The following is a 15,916-nucleotide window of genomic DNA, read 5'->3' as shown; positions in this document are numbered from 1 at the left end:
AAACAGCAGGTAATAAAAGCAAGTAAGTATTTAGAAAAAAACAAATTTGTCAGTTCAAGTAAGTAAGAGGCCCATCCAGTGTCACAGTGTTTATTTGAAATATTGAAAGAAACTTATCATTATTTTCCTTTGCTAGAAACATATACCTTATTACTAAATAATCTCAAAGTTATAAAAAGTAAATACGGCTTGAATGCTGCCAGCTAGTGAAACCATTGTGGTTGGTGAGTCTTTTGCAGCTCATTACCTAAATTAGCATTTTCAAGCTGCAAATGCATGGGTAAACTTAATCTTTGTCATAACCAAACGACAGAAAACTTTCATGCTTCTACAAAGGCAAGTTATGCTGTCATGTTGTCTCCATGTTCATCAGTGGCCTTCCAAGAGACACAAGTGACCTTGTGATGTCCACTGATGAACAATTGTCATTATAGTCACAGGTCATTACCATTACAAAGTCTACGTGATGGTTATTACAACTAAACATATTATACAGTAAGAAAGTATAACTGTAGTTTTTTTGTCTAGTAAAGACATCGTTCCTTTTATTTTGCTATTTCAGCTTCTTTTCAAAGTTTCAGGAACTTTGTGTCAGTCATTACCGTCACACAAATCCATTACCGTTACCATTTGTCATTACCCTTACACACGCTTTCTATGCAGTTTGTTCTTATACATATCACTTGTATTATGCAATGGATGTTATGTATCAATGAACATTATCCCCACACACTTGTCTGTGATATTTTCACTAAAACAAACAATGTACTTTTTTACCTAGTTTCCACATAAGCAACCGTGATGGTATCTTCTTGGTATTATTTCAATATATTAAGAGCTTTATAAAAAAGAGTTAAACTTTGCGCACTGTTAATCATCAGATATCAGAAGTAGTTTATGTCACTACAAACAAAAAGCGGGTTGGAAATAATATTGTCTGCTTATTTTCTGTATTCCAGTTGGTACTCTAGTGGTGAAATGACCAACATCTACCCTCCTAAAACTTCTACATGCCCAAACTTTGTACAGATTGTTGACAACAAACTGCATGCTAATACTGCGACAGAAGTGTACAAGTGTGACATGTCTTGACGATTTTGGAGATAGCTGAAACAGTTATGAACAAAGTAACATGACTGTATAAAGATTCAGGGCGCAATATCGCTCTCCCAAAGACTGTTTGACAAGAGGGATGACTTCAACTTTCCAATTGCCAGCTTTCCCTTTATGTTTAGTAATATTCCAGAAGCTCGAGCCTTTGGCATTTACATGTCACACTTTTGGAGACACAATCGAGCTTGCTCATTCTACCAAGATTTCAAAGATCGTCATACGACTCTTGATCGGGAGTCTAGTCGTGGTCTAGTGTAAGAGCGTCCGCCCAGGGAGCATTAGGTCGGGGGTTCGATCCCCGGTTGCGTCATACCAAAAGATGGCAAAATATGGTACTTGTTGTTTCCTTGTTTGGCGCTTGGCATTAAGTGGCTAAAACAAGGACCGGTCGGCTCGGAGTCAGTATATTGTGTCTGAGAGGGTTCTTCAAGTTAAACTGCCACTTGGTGTCTTAGTGTGCTAGGACTATAAAATCGGCATCAGTCCGGACCAGAACAAACAGACACGCACACTCACACCTGCTTGCATGTCGCTATATAGGTACAATACTCTTGTACGCGACGTTAAACCCAATTCACTTCACGTTGCTCAGAAATTGTTGATCAGGGTTACAACATTCAATCCGCCAGGAAAACTTTCAAAATGTTTGATGGTAGACATTTCCAAATTTGGCGCATCAGTAACAAAAATTATGTCTAAAATATTCCCTATATTTTAACTTGATGTTCATTTGGGTTTTTTCAGGTGAACAATTTGCTTGCCTTTGCGTGTGTTTTCGGTGGGTAAAGGATACGCTCACCTTTTAGCGAACACTTGGCTTCATGAATATGGAAAGGGTTTTGTCGCTTTTATTCCACAACACCACGTTCTACTGAATTATACTACTCAAAGCTTGCTGAGGATCAAGTTTGATGATATCAAAACATCATACAACAAATACTGATTGAAATATCCAGGTACACAATGATTTGGTAACCCGTATAGGACCTCAATTTCATGATGTCTGATGGGTGCCGCTGCTGGGGGCAGAATACTCTCACCTTTTCGCGGACACTTGGTATCATCATAAATTGATAATGATTCGTAAACACATACTCATGATATTGTCAAAATCAGATATTTCTTATGAATATGGAAAGGATTTTCTCGCTTTTGTTCCACAATACTAGGTTCTACTGACTTATACTACTCAAAGTTTGCTAAGGATTACGTTTGATTATATCAAAACATCATCCAACAAATAATGATTGAAAAATTATTGGGTAACCCCAATAGGACCCCAATTTCATGATGTCCGATGCAATTCCCTATTTTGCCCTCACGGAGCGCATTCACTCACATCCCACAAACCCGACATCACAGGTGGGCATGTTTGGATTCGGCTCGGGTACTTTTCACTGATGAATCGAGACTGTTTAGACTTCACAGATCGCCGTAGCCGAGTGTGACGTAGACAAATAGAAATGTTTCAGGATTCCAAAGTAGACGAACATAACTGTTATGGAGGGGGTTCAGTCATGACTTGGGGGTGGGATAAGGGGAGCTGAAAGAAGCGATTTCCATGTCCTACAGCGGGATATAATGACAGATGTGACATTTTCTGTATGTGTACGAGTGACCGTATGCTGATGCAATCGGACAATGCACTGACCCATCGCAAACTCTACAGGAACTCGGCAATGCCATTACTCATGTGTGGAAGAGTTTTCTCTTGGCAACCATCAAGAGACTTACTGGAAACATGGGCCGATGGTGCCAGGCTGTGATCGCATCACGTGGGTCACATACAAGCTACTAAGAGTTGTGTTTTTGGACAATAAATTTGGCCCTTTCAACAGATGAACACAAGTGGACGTATTTCCTTTTTAAGTGGCGATTATTGGCAAATTTTGAGTAGCATACTTAAATAAAGCACAATAGGGAAACATCTACAACTACATTCCGATTACTTGCTGTAAACCAGTGTTATTACTTAAGGCATTGGGGAGAGTCCTTTAAGACACAAGGATTAGTGGTTTGGGGTAAAGTGATAAATACTTGTCATCTGAAGTTAGCGTAAGGCGCTCAGGACATGTGCTGCCGAAGCGCTGGGTAAGGTGAGTTGAGAGATGTGCCTACCCTCTTGATCATATTTGCATCATCGTGTGGGGGCTAGTTGCAATGGATAGGCTATGGGCTGGGCTAGATGTTGTATAGAGTAAAGTTCAGGAAATTTATCTGTAAAAAAACACTCACATGAAGTGTGCCCAGTTGGTTTACAGATAACACCCGTCAACTATCCTTAATTGAAAACCATATTATATTCTTCCCATATCAATTACTACCAAAATAAAAGGGGAAACAGTTTAAACTGTGAGTGAAACTGTAAATACATTTAGAACCCCGCTATCTCGAACTTAGCAGGATCGTGTTGTAACTTCGAGATGTCCGGACATTCGAGATAATGAGGCATGAACATCCAGAGATCAAGTAACAGTATTGTAGATGTATAACAATGCGATTGCATACACAATAAATTTAAAACACAGCATGTGCATACGATGACTTATTGACTGGCATTGGCATAACAAAGTATACAGGTTTCTCAGTTGTCATAGCAGCAATCAGAATCGAACAACAGCTGAGTGAGTGGCACATCAAGCTTGGATTCACAATCACTGCTTGAATATTGTGAGTAGTGTCACACAGCTTTGATTCCCATAATCCGACTTATTTGATTGAAACTTTTTGATGTAACCAGGAGGTGCTGCCATATATGTGATTGGATTAAAATGTAAGTACATACATGGTTGAACAAATGGCACTGTACTTTTACAGCGTTGTCAGATATGTGAGGAAAGGTTCTAGATTTACATGTATTTTGGAGAATTGCTAACCGCTATGTGAGATGCTTAATTGTGCTTCTCAAAACTGTTAATGTGGCAAACTTCGAGATAAAGGTACATGTACAAACTTCTATAGTAAAGTCAAAGTTCGAGATAGCGCTCCATATTTTTATTTCGAATTCGAGATAAGTGGACAAATGTATGTGTATTTATTTAGTTAGGCGGTCTGGACCAGAGAAGAGGTTCGAAATATCAGTACATTGGTCTAGTGATTTCTGTGGAGATGTTGACACTGTGAGGAAATGATGGCATTTAGGAGCAAGGTCAAAATATGGAATATCTTTTGAGCCAAAACTGAGTAATGGCCATGGGGTTAAATCAAGGTATATGCATATATTCTACAATATAGTCTTATACCAACCTTGGACTAACGTAATACTATAGCTTTCCTTTCCTCCGAAACTACTGTCACATGTCCAAGAAGTTGCATCCCTTGTCACAGATGCAGCCATGATGTTGAGAGTAAAGCTTGTTCCAGGACAGGCAAGTTCATAATCAGATGGGACTGCTGGGTGGGAAGTTGTACATGTTGCACGACCCACTTCATATAGATTTGTACCCCTTCTCCATACAATATGAGTCTCTGTGGTAGCACTGGTCTCACAAGTTAAAACACAGCTGCTTCCCTCAGTGACTACACCTCCACAGGATGAGGGGAGGACATAGCTTTGTCCATCTACTGAAATAAATTCTGATTTTAAAAGCGGCATTAAACCCAACTCATTCACTCACTCTATAATCTACTCTCATACCAACCTTGGACATCCAGATTAATAGCATTGCTTTCCTTTCCACCAAATGGAGAATCACATGCCCATGTAATTATATCCCGTGCCACAGATGCAGCCGTGATAGTGAGAGTAAAGCTGGTTCCCGGACAGGCAAGGACATAATCAGATGGGACTGAAGGGATGGATGTTGTACATGATGCACGATCCACTTCATAAATGGCACTTGTACTCGGTGTCCATGCAATAGGAGTCTCTGTGACATCCCCGGTCTCACAAGTTAACACACAGCTGCTCCCCTCAGCGACTACACCTCCACAGGATGACGTGAGAACATAGCTCTGTCCATTCACTGAAAAAACATGGAGAGATCAGAGGCATATCTATTTTTCAAAACAGAAGAACAGTGATTTCTGAACAAATAAAAATGACAAAGCTGTAACCCTTTGTTTAAGCACGTTTCCACTTAGAATCAAAAGAGGAATGCATAGCGTGAGATGGGTGTTGAATGTAGTTGTGTGCATGTGGACGTCACATTAAACAGTCACAATGCATCGCTTTTCACTTAACACATTCATAAGAAGGGATATATTGTGATATCAATAATTGATAGAAACGAGTATTAAGTAGTATTAATATTTTTATACACCAACTTGTATTTATCTTATGATAAACTGTTTAAATGCAAGCTCGGAGGTTCACACAGTGTAACCAGCGCTTTTAAATCGTTTTTAAATGAACCCATCCAAACTGACGTTCAATTCTTATAATTTCATACTTTGTAGTTTACTGGTCTCGCCGAGAAATATCGTAACAATGTTTGCTTAAATTTGAAGTCCTCTGGTTTCGCCGAAGAACATTGCAACAATGTTATTTTGTCGGTATTTGTCGGTCACAAACGTTTCCCCACTCATACTCAGTTACGTAAGGAAAAATAGTTCTTTGAATATATACAACATAATCAAGAAATATGTCAACATAATTTCATTCTCTGAACAAATTTACAAACAATATTTGGGATAAATGAACGCTAAGAAATAGGTTACAGGAAGGTGAACCAAAATATAAACATGACCTCAAGGCACCGAGGCGAGGTCAACCTTCAAGCGCGGATTTATATACGACGTCACATAAGTTTGTAAAGAGGTGCATTTCGAGTCGAACGGGAGCATGAGGATGAAATTTATACTTACTGCTGTTGAAAATGACGTTTATGGAACAGTTGTGGAAAACATCCCGACGCGTGAACCCTCTCATGGCACTAGCAAATTGGGAATATCACCGATTTATGAATGTGTTGCTTGTGTTTGGATAATCGCAAACCAATTTGGACGATGTGGAATAGACTGGTGGGGATTGAATCAAGTGCTCTGAAACTTGTGTGTTTTGTGTTAATTTTCAACGTCAGTGTGTGTTAGATTTGGAGTTTGGAATTTGTCGCGTGTGCTGTAATACTTTGCTTAGCTGGTGTTTCTTGTCACCTGAGATGGACCTACTTTATCATCAGCTTCTCGGCCAAGAATGCACGGAGAAGGTCGGCCAACCCAGAAACCGGAATAGTAGATTTCTGAATCCGTCTACGGATAATTTCTCGTCTCCGATGACCAATCGGTAAAACAGGTAGGCATTTTTTTATTTTTTTATTTTTATTTTATGTTTTATGGTTTCTCAAAACCTTAGATTTTTTTCCGATACGATAGTGAATCGGGTTTTAGTTTAAGATTAATCAGGAGCAGTCGCCTTTGCTCTGTGTCAGCGGCCACATCTGAGCAGGGTACTACATTGTTTTCATTGTTTCTAGATTCCTGTCATTTCCGAAAACAAGGCATCAAAGTCAATATCGCTCAATAAATCAATTTTGTTAACCTCAGTAATTTTACAGAATTAATTTTCTTTACTTGCGTTATTAGTATTGAAAGATAGCCATTCCATATGCAAATCACCGTAAGGACAATCCATTTTGTTTCATGTAGCAGCTAGACGACATCAAACACCAGAACCAAAGCATTTATTTATTTATAAGACAGATGAAGTGTTACAAGACCAGGCAAAAATACTAAATTAATTATATTGCTAATCAATGCAGGGGTTAAAGAGAAATAGAAAAATTGATCGTTAACACCGATCGAGAATTCGGGGAAAACCCGGAAAGTAGCTCTGGCAAAAGTTCACAGATCAATTTCACCCCAAAAGTTCACATCGTGTGAACTTTTTTTGTCCGTTCACAGGTGTGTGAACTCCAAATAACAGATCACGTGACTACCCCTTCAGCCAATCAGCACGAAAGAAACAGTGTAAACTTCAAAGTATGAAATCATAAGTGTATGAACGACACAATTTGACGTTTCTACGTTTTTCACGAGACTGTCCTCTTGAAATGACATAAACACTGACGGACTATTTCCACATTCCTGGGGGAAACCCTTGGATTTCCCAAGCACGAATACACTCAAAAGCGCTGTTTCTGATGATTTAGACCCTTTCATCTCGAACACATATATATGTGGTCCAATTAATTCGCATCTAATCATGCTAATATCGATTTTTGACTGGTTAAGATATTTTTTCCCATGAAAATCCATGGCGTGAGTTCATCCTGCAACCAGATATATCAAGTTTAGTTATGGAAACCACTGATTTCAGCTGAGCTCATTGTTTGTGACAGCGTGACGTTGGTGCACGTACAATGCTGTTGCTGCACGTGCTAGTATATTAATGGGCGTTAGACGAGTTCTTTTTAAAAAGTTGGGAAAGGTATTAAATATATACAACAAATTTGATTAATGTGTGTATACATTTAACAATACGTTGGTTAACGACCTCAAATTCGGTCTTGGTGAGTGTAGTAAGACCCTAGTATGATAGGTCGTGGAGTACCATCTCGGGCCTATCAGCCATGGGTCTAACCATTTGAACTATCCCCTCCTCACCCCCCACTAACACCTCATTCTCGGTCGTGTACCTGTACATAAATACTCGAGGTATTTGGTTTAAACATCAATTGCAGAGGATAATTTACATTCACATTATACAGTGATGTGTGGTATTAGGTTCTTTTTACCTGTTCTGTGTTGCAGATTTGTGATGTCAAACAAAGATATCTCAAAACAGTATAATACCTACTCATTTATGATGGCGATCTGAAGACAAGAGCTTCAACCAAATGCCAACAGTACAGTCGCCTATCCCATAATGTAACTTTGTAGACCTTGACTCTGTAGTGATTGCTGCACCCCTGGCTGAACATGCAACAGAGGTCACAGTTTGACCCAGCATCATGATGAAACTGCTCGCTCCTTTGGTGCCAGGTAAACTGGTGTATGCAAATTTGTCATCCCATGCTCAGGCTGTCGTGACGAGGTAAACTACACTGAAGCCATTTTGCGGGATGTGCTCACACGTGTCCAAAATGACTCCAAGATCCAGTTAGATTTCCTTGGTGACAAAAACCAAGACATGATTTTTGACCATTTTTTCCAGCTTGTAGAAGCTGAAGAAGCTGGTAAGTGTTCCACATCACGGCTTCTTGACTCTCAAGGCGCTGAAGCAGTCGGCAGCATTTACTGACGCAGCAGGTATGCAGCTCACAGTGAAATTAAACAGTTTGACAATCTGAGGTTTGGAAACGGAAAGTATGTTACCCCAAACTCAGAAAGAAGGAATACCCAGCCTACAGTCTTCTAACACACCAGAGGAATATGAAGGGGCAAACTTTGATACACGATGTGCAGTCACAAACTTTGGCTGGCACCGTATCGTTCCATGATATATACCTAACTGTATCACCTATATGCATACAATGTGGGTAACATGTTTAGAAATACAATTCAAATGTATTTTTCTGGTCAGAGAGCACCGTATTGAATAGTATTGAAAATGAGTGGCGCTCCAATTCCGAGAATGTCTTTTGATCCTTCTGCCTGTGCTGGTTGATAGACTCATACATACAAGCGGTAATACGCATGTACAATGAGATACTGGGGGAAATCCTGATTCATAAAACTCAACGTTGTTTACTTAAACTCTGTGGGCAAATAACAGCGCTGTGTGAGTCGACGTGCGCCATAGTAGTTAAATATACGTATCACAGTGGTAGCGCGGTGGTAACTATACGTGTATGGTAGTTCACGTGCAAAAGTATACATGTATTCGTATCAAGACTTTCTTGCGTGGTTTATTCCCTGTCATTACTGTCCCTTGTCGTGGTTCCGTTTACAGAATGTATCCCATTTCTGGTAGACACAAGTGTATCCATTGATGTTGGCTTGGAAAAGAGAACCAAATCTTTCGTCTCGATCTCGCGCTACACCCCTGAAATACAATAAATAGAACACCTTGTGTACGTTACTGTTGTACCTGTAGTCTGTGCCGATAACGGCCCCAACAGCGATACTCCAGTACTCGATAGGTAACATATACTTCGACAGTAACACCTATCAATTGTACTTGTACTAACTTACTTACCGACTAGAGATGTTTGTTGTAATGATACAAGCGCTATCAGTTGTAGAAATACGTTCATTTTCCAAATGGTAACTGTCACCTCTCGCTTGAAGATTTCCGTAGAGTAGAGTAACAGGACCAATATGTAGGTCACGGGACTACGCGAGACCGTACGCTTTTCACCGCAGTGGCAATAGCGGTGTTACGTCAGACTGAACCTGGCTAATAATAATCCATACACTCTTGAAAGCCATGACATGTTCGAACTTGACTGTTATTTGCAATCAGGCCGCAGCACACGGCATATATTGACTTTTAAAATAAATACACGATAATCAATAGATCCAATGGCGATCTTAATGTAAAAGCCAATAGTATCTGAATAGCTCCAGACAGCGTGTGTGGAGAACGTAAATGTTTTAATGATTTTGGGGCAAAATTTAGAGAGTTTACCTAAAGTACTAATATTGGTACTTTGAAATACTTTCATAGATTTTACTAAAATCGTATATGTCTACATATCTTTAGGTATTTACATAGGAATAATACATCAAATTCATCACCAATTCATCTTCTTCAAGTATCCTCCTTACGTTTATCTGGACCGCCTCCGTGGTCTAGAGGTAGAGCGCCTGGAGAGCGGAAAGTCTGGGGTTCGATCCCCGGCCGCATCATACCAAAAGACGTTAAAAGATGGTACTTGTTGTTTCCCTGTCTGGCGCTCGTCATTAAGGGGATAAAACAAGGAGTGGTCGGCTCATGAGTTGGGTATTCATGTTAAACTGTGGCATGGTATCTCAGTGAGCTAGCACTATAAATCGGCATCAGTCCGGACTAGTACAAGCAGCCACACAAACACACACACGTACATGCAATAAGTGCAATAACCTCGGACGCGACGTTAAACCCCATTTCACCTCACCTCACCTTACGTTTATCTAAAATAATTTATGTTAAGGAAGAGTGCCAAATGCAAATTAACCCACATCCAGAAAGAACATTTTTTAACAATATTTAACCATTATTATATGTGCCTTATTCATAATGTCCATGAAACAATAGTTAATATACTATTATTTGATTAGATAATGTAGAATTTTTGCCAAAGGGTTTATTTCAGCATATAGCGTCTTCCTTCTTAATTCATCATTGATCATGTCGGTTGCTGTACTTTTCTTAACGGGCAAAACCTATCGTACAAATGTTAATTGAACATATTCTATTTGCTTAATATCTGCAAGCTTGTAACAATATTTGGAGTACCATAGCATCAACTAATTTAAAATATGATGGTACTGATAGGTTGTCACTATGCCCTTTTCACTATGTATAATAGACCAAATGAGTTGCTTTTTTCTACCAGTGTTTCTTTGCATTTGGAAATATATTGAGTCTATGTAATATTATTCAAAGATATTTATATTGGTCAATATATTCATGTTTTGTTCAATTAATATTGAAGTCTTTTTTCGTATCCCTTTTCGTTCCACAAAATATCACAACTTTACTCTTACGTGTATTTTTATTCTAAGCTTCCGTGTATTAAAATATAGTCGAACCTCGTTATCTCGAACACAGTTTTATCAAATGTGCCGATATCTCGAACCTATTCTCCAGTCCCGACTGCCTTATTATATCTCTATCATGTCTCGTTATTTCTAATGTCTGGATATCTCAAAGTTACAACACGGTCCCGTTAGGGTCGAGATAACAGGGTTCGGTCATATGCATGAAACCTTTCTCACTCATATTGTGAAGACCATCTAAATAATCAAGTTATCTTTCAGTGAGGCAGAAAATGTCAGATGAACTTATTGTGTATTTTCCAAACTCAGTACAGTGGAGTTGAGATTTTAGCCCATACACATTAGCAAAGTAAGTCCGTTGTCCCCTGTGACACCTTAGTTCTCATCCTTGGTGCTGTCCTCCCGGGTGAGGCGACAGAACCTTTTTTTCTTGGCTGGAGGTTTTGTTAGTTAGGATGGAGTTTTCTGACTTTTCATTCGTGGGGCTGCTCCACAAGGTAATGTTCCCTTTTCAAGGTCCACTAGAGTATCATTGATGAAGAGTATTGTGTTTAAAGGGGGACTGGTAATACCAAATGTAGATGTTGATTTTAGCTTAGGATAACCACATTGTTTTGCTGTACTTTGACGTTGTTGATCCAGTTGTTTCGTGTCAGTTGTTGATGTTGTTTTCATACATTTCATCAGCTCATCATCGAGCCGCTTTTATTACGTTCTTCTACGTCAAGGCAACCAAGCGGTAGTTGCGCCGCCATTTTGGAAGAGTGCGCATGTACTTGAACACTCATCAAATACACATCAGCAGTGACTTTTACCGCAGTCATTCTGATTGAATGCAGAGCGTAACGTGACTTTATAGCGTATTCCAGAGGTCAGCTTGTGGCATATCATTTTGTGTATACATGCACTTAAGTTGTCAAATACAACCAGGTGTTTCTCACAGCCTCGTCATGTTAGTGTCACGGTTTGTTTGATTCCAAATTCATTTCAAACCTGATCTGTCGTTGCAATCCATTGTAAGTAAAAGTCGCATTATTAAATGTGGCATTGAAATGAAGTTCACAATGCATAAATGCCCTGGTGTAAACAACCATGAACATATGTAGCTGCGCACACCACCTGATATTTGAATACTGTACAGAAAATGTTTTATGTCCTATCAACTGTACCTGTCACCCACACGCACAACAGATAAAAATTGATGTGACGGGGCTAAAGAGGAGAATGTGATCATACGACGACCGGTAACTAATTAAATTCATATCAGCAATGAAAACCTTCAAATATTCACAAAGGACGTTTGCAAGCAGGCACTTTAGTATCAATAGCCCATGTCAGCCTGTATGTTATGGGCAGGGCCATTCATGGGCGACATTTATATTTTGAGATGTTGATACATTTTTTTCTTCCTTAGTTTGTACCCATGAAAACAGCAATGTTGAATTTTGGAAATACCTTTGACCGAGATTGGCCACAGTATGGGGCGTTCCTGAACAAATGGGTTTCCAGAATTAAAATAATGCTGTGAACCTATATAATATATTTCATCTTTGGATTAACAATATAATGCTTATTGAATAAAGTTCAAGTTAGGGGCAAAAGGAGACAAAATCATTGCAGGAGATACACACGGAAATGTTAGGTATATTCAGGAATACACCAAATACACCAGGGGCCGCGAATGATGCAAACGTAATCGCAGGTCAGCCACTGACCGTTAAGTGAGTGAGTTAAAGTTTAACGTCACATCGGCAATATTTCAGCAATATTGTGACGAAACAATATTTGACATTAACAAGATATATCAAACTGTATAAAATTCTGCCGACGAAGGGCAGTATAATAAGTACAATATCACAGATTTACATAAAATATTTAGAGAGCATGTACAAATAGATTATCATTTTACAACACAATGTAAAAAGGGGCTATAGATCACCGGCATCTGAAGGTAGATCACCACTTTTGCTTTCCTGCATGGACCCCAGCTGGATTTACATCAGCCCTTCAGTTTTTGGCGATTGTTGCCATTAGCCACACATTGAAATAACACATATGCTACGATTAAAAAACGTGGTAGAAATAAATATACTTTAAAAGACTTAGTCTTATATACCCTTTCAGGGGGACAATAATTTTACACAACTTTAACCCCTTCCAGGATATAGCCACTACTGATCATTACTGATTCATACTAGCAATTATATAAGTTATGTATCTATTTACAAAATATATCAATCAAAATTTATGAATTAATTCGATTTCCTTTAAAAAACAAAGAATTAAATCAGTACTTACATCAGTAAAAAGGTCCGTCATAGCTGAAAACTTATCCCTTGTGATGGAAAAATCAATACAGTGATTCTTTCATCACAATGGATGCAGAATGGAGGATCCTCACCTTTTAATATATATTCCTGAGGATAACGAGAATGGCCAATACGACATCATCGTAAAATGACCTCTTCAAATCTGGACTGACAACCCATGTAGGTGTAACCGGTATCTGTTTTTATTGCATGTAATTTATTTACACCCACTTGGGTGTCCCACTTCTTCTGCATTAGATCTCTGATGTAACATCTAATGACAGGTTTATAGTCACAGATCTGCTGAGAGCTACCTTAGCAGCAGCACTTCTGTTTCTAACGATCGCAACATGGCTGGGCAACTAACAAAGGACGAAAATTGGCCAGGAGCAAGATTATCCTTATGTTTAGACTGGCTATTTATATAGTCTAGAGCAGTTAATATGGCCTTTGATTCTGCTGTAAAATCAACAGCACCTCCATCCTTGGATCCATCTGTAAATATTGTAAGTGTTATATTCGCTTCTTAACTGATTATATTCGTGTTGATATTGTAGTTGATTTGTGTCAGATTTCTTTAGTTTAGATAATATACGATCCACCTGTGGCTTCACCAGTTGCCAAGGAGAAGAAAGCAGGCGGAAAGGAGATACATTTTCAAGTACATTTTTTGCAGCAGAAATGAAAGGTTTAATTCTGATTCCTAGTGATGGAATAAGGGATGACTTTTTAATGAAACATGCCTCATAAAGAGGATTAAAAACGCAGGTGTAAGCTTGATTAGACTTATTTGCATATCATTTAATTATGCATTGGAAAGATAGTTTATACCGCGCTGTTTAAGAGAAGGTTCATCAGCCCCAATGTACAAACTGTCAACAGGAGTTCTGAACGTTCTGAAATTTCCAAGACAGAGTCTAAAGGCTTAAGGTTGCTTTTACCGGCTCCACCATAGATGATAGAGCCATCGTCGAGTTTAGAACGGACAAGTGATCGATATAAGTGAAGTCTGATCTCCTCCCCACTTGGAATTAGAAATTACTTTTAATAAATCTAGTGCCATTAGACATTTAGTTTTCAAATATTTAACATGTGGTAAGAAAGTGAGGTGATGATCAAACATTATTCCTTAAAATTTGGCTTCTTTTACGACTTTAATTGGAGTTCCACCTAGTTAATCTGGGTCCCTATGTGGTTTATATTTTCAACAAAACTGAATACAACCAGTTTTAAATTTAGAAAACGTAAAGCCATTCTGCTCTGCCCAAACATTGATTTTATTAAGACAAAGTTGCAACTGTCCCTCGATCGTGTCATATTGTTACCTGGACATGATAAATCGAATTCTTAATTCAGTTCAGTACAGGCCTCAGGCCCTTTGTGACTGTTGCCATGATTATGCCATACATTTTGTACAATGATAAATAAAAAAATACGTGTTCTCTCTTCTTTACTGTGATGCAGATATTTAGTGATATTAATAATCAGCTTTGTGTTTGTTGTAGATAAAAGAATATTAAACTTATGGACATTTGGGTGGAGATAATATTTTGAAGGAATATAGAGATGGCGTAGGTTAGTGTATGCAGGGCACACTACCAGGAAATGAAACTCCTTTTCTATTAGGCCAACTTGACATAGTTTGCAAAATCTTATTAAGTTTTCTACCAGTTTCTATTTCCAGCCAGTGTGCAACCTTGACATACATGACCGGAATTTACTCACGGTTACACAATACAAATAGTCTTCACACTTCAACGTTAATTTAAAATGAGAATTGAAGGACATTTTGGAGCTATTACATAAACTTCTATGCCATAATTGTTGAAAATTATCTTTCAAACGTTGAAATAACATCCAAGTTAATACCTGTACGTTACCAGGTGATCGTGATAACAAAACAAGACGGAATCGGAATGGAAATGATGTTGTTCTAATATTAGTAACCCAATTCTTCTATCCTTGACTATCGTATAAATACATCATTTCATAACACTTTTTAGGTAAGCGGGTACCTGGCATACACATTAAACGTAGCCAATATTTAAAAGCTCTCATCACTGCATTGATATGTAAGGGCAATCTGCCAAATTCACCAAATACATCGCTACTTGATGTACATTGTTTAACATTCAATAACCATTTACACGCATATAAATGAACTTTCTCAACTTCTTCCATTTTATGGATTGCCCATATTTCTGACCCACACAGTAACATAAGTGATATCTTGGAGTCAAACAATCTGAAAAGAAATTTTGGAGAATAAGGTTGTAAACAATTAATGCTTTTTAATAGGTTGATTACTACCATTTTAGCTTGAACTGTTATGTTGCTTAAAGCTTGTGTCCATGAAAGCCTGCTGCTAAAAAACAAACCTAAATATTTATACCCTTGTGTGACTTCCACAAGTCGTCCATTCAGATACCATTTTTCACTTTTTTTCAGCAGCCCACCTTTCTGAAAAACTACAATTTCAGTTTTTTCAATATTAACAGGCATACTCCAGTCCACACAATATTTATCTAAGATAGATAGATCCTTCTGTAGTCTCCCAATAGTATCTGAAATTAAAATCAAATCATCTGCTAAGAGGGATAATATAACTTGTATAATATCAGGGTGTATCTGTACTCCATATAGCTGCTCCTGTTCCATTGTGTGTACAATTTCATTTATGAAAAATTGAAATAAGAAGGGGCTTAAAACGCAACCTTGTCTAACTCGTAAATTACATTGAAATTGGTTTGACAACAGGTTGTTACTTCTGACACATGACTTGACATTACCATAAATTTTGTACATCTTTGTGCTAACACCGTACTTTCCAAATACTTTCTACAAATAAGAACGACGAACAGAGTCAAGCGCCTTTGAGACGTCTATAAAGGCTATAACTTACGACCAGACAT

The sequence above is a fragment of the Haliotis cracherodii genome, unplaced genomic scaffold, assembly GCF_022045235.1.
Source record: "Haliotis cracherodii isolate W230 unplaced genomic scaffold, xgHalCrac1.p SCAF_12, whole genome shotgun sequence".
In the NCBI taxonomy this organism is placed as follows: domain Eukaryota; kingdom Metazoa; phylum Mollusca; class Gastropoda; order Lepetellida; family Haliotidae; genus Haliotis; species Haliotis cracherodii.
The sequence above is the reverse complement of the archived record's forward strand: the minus strand, read 5'-3'. Positions refer to the sequence as shown.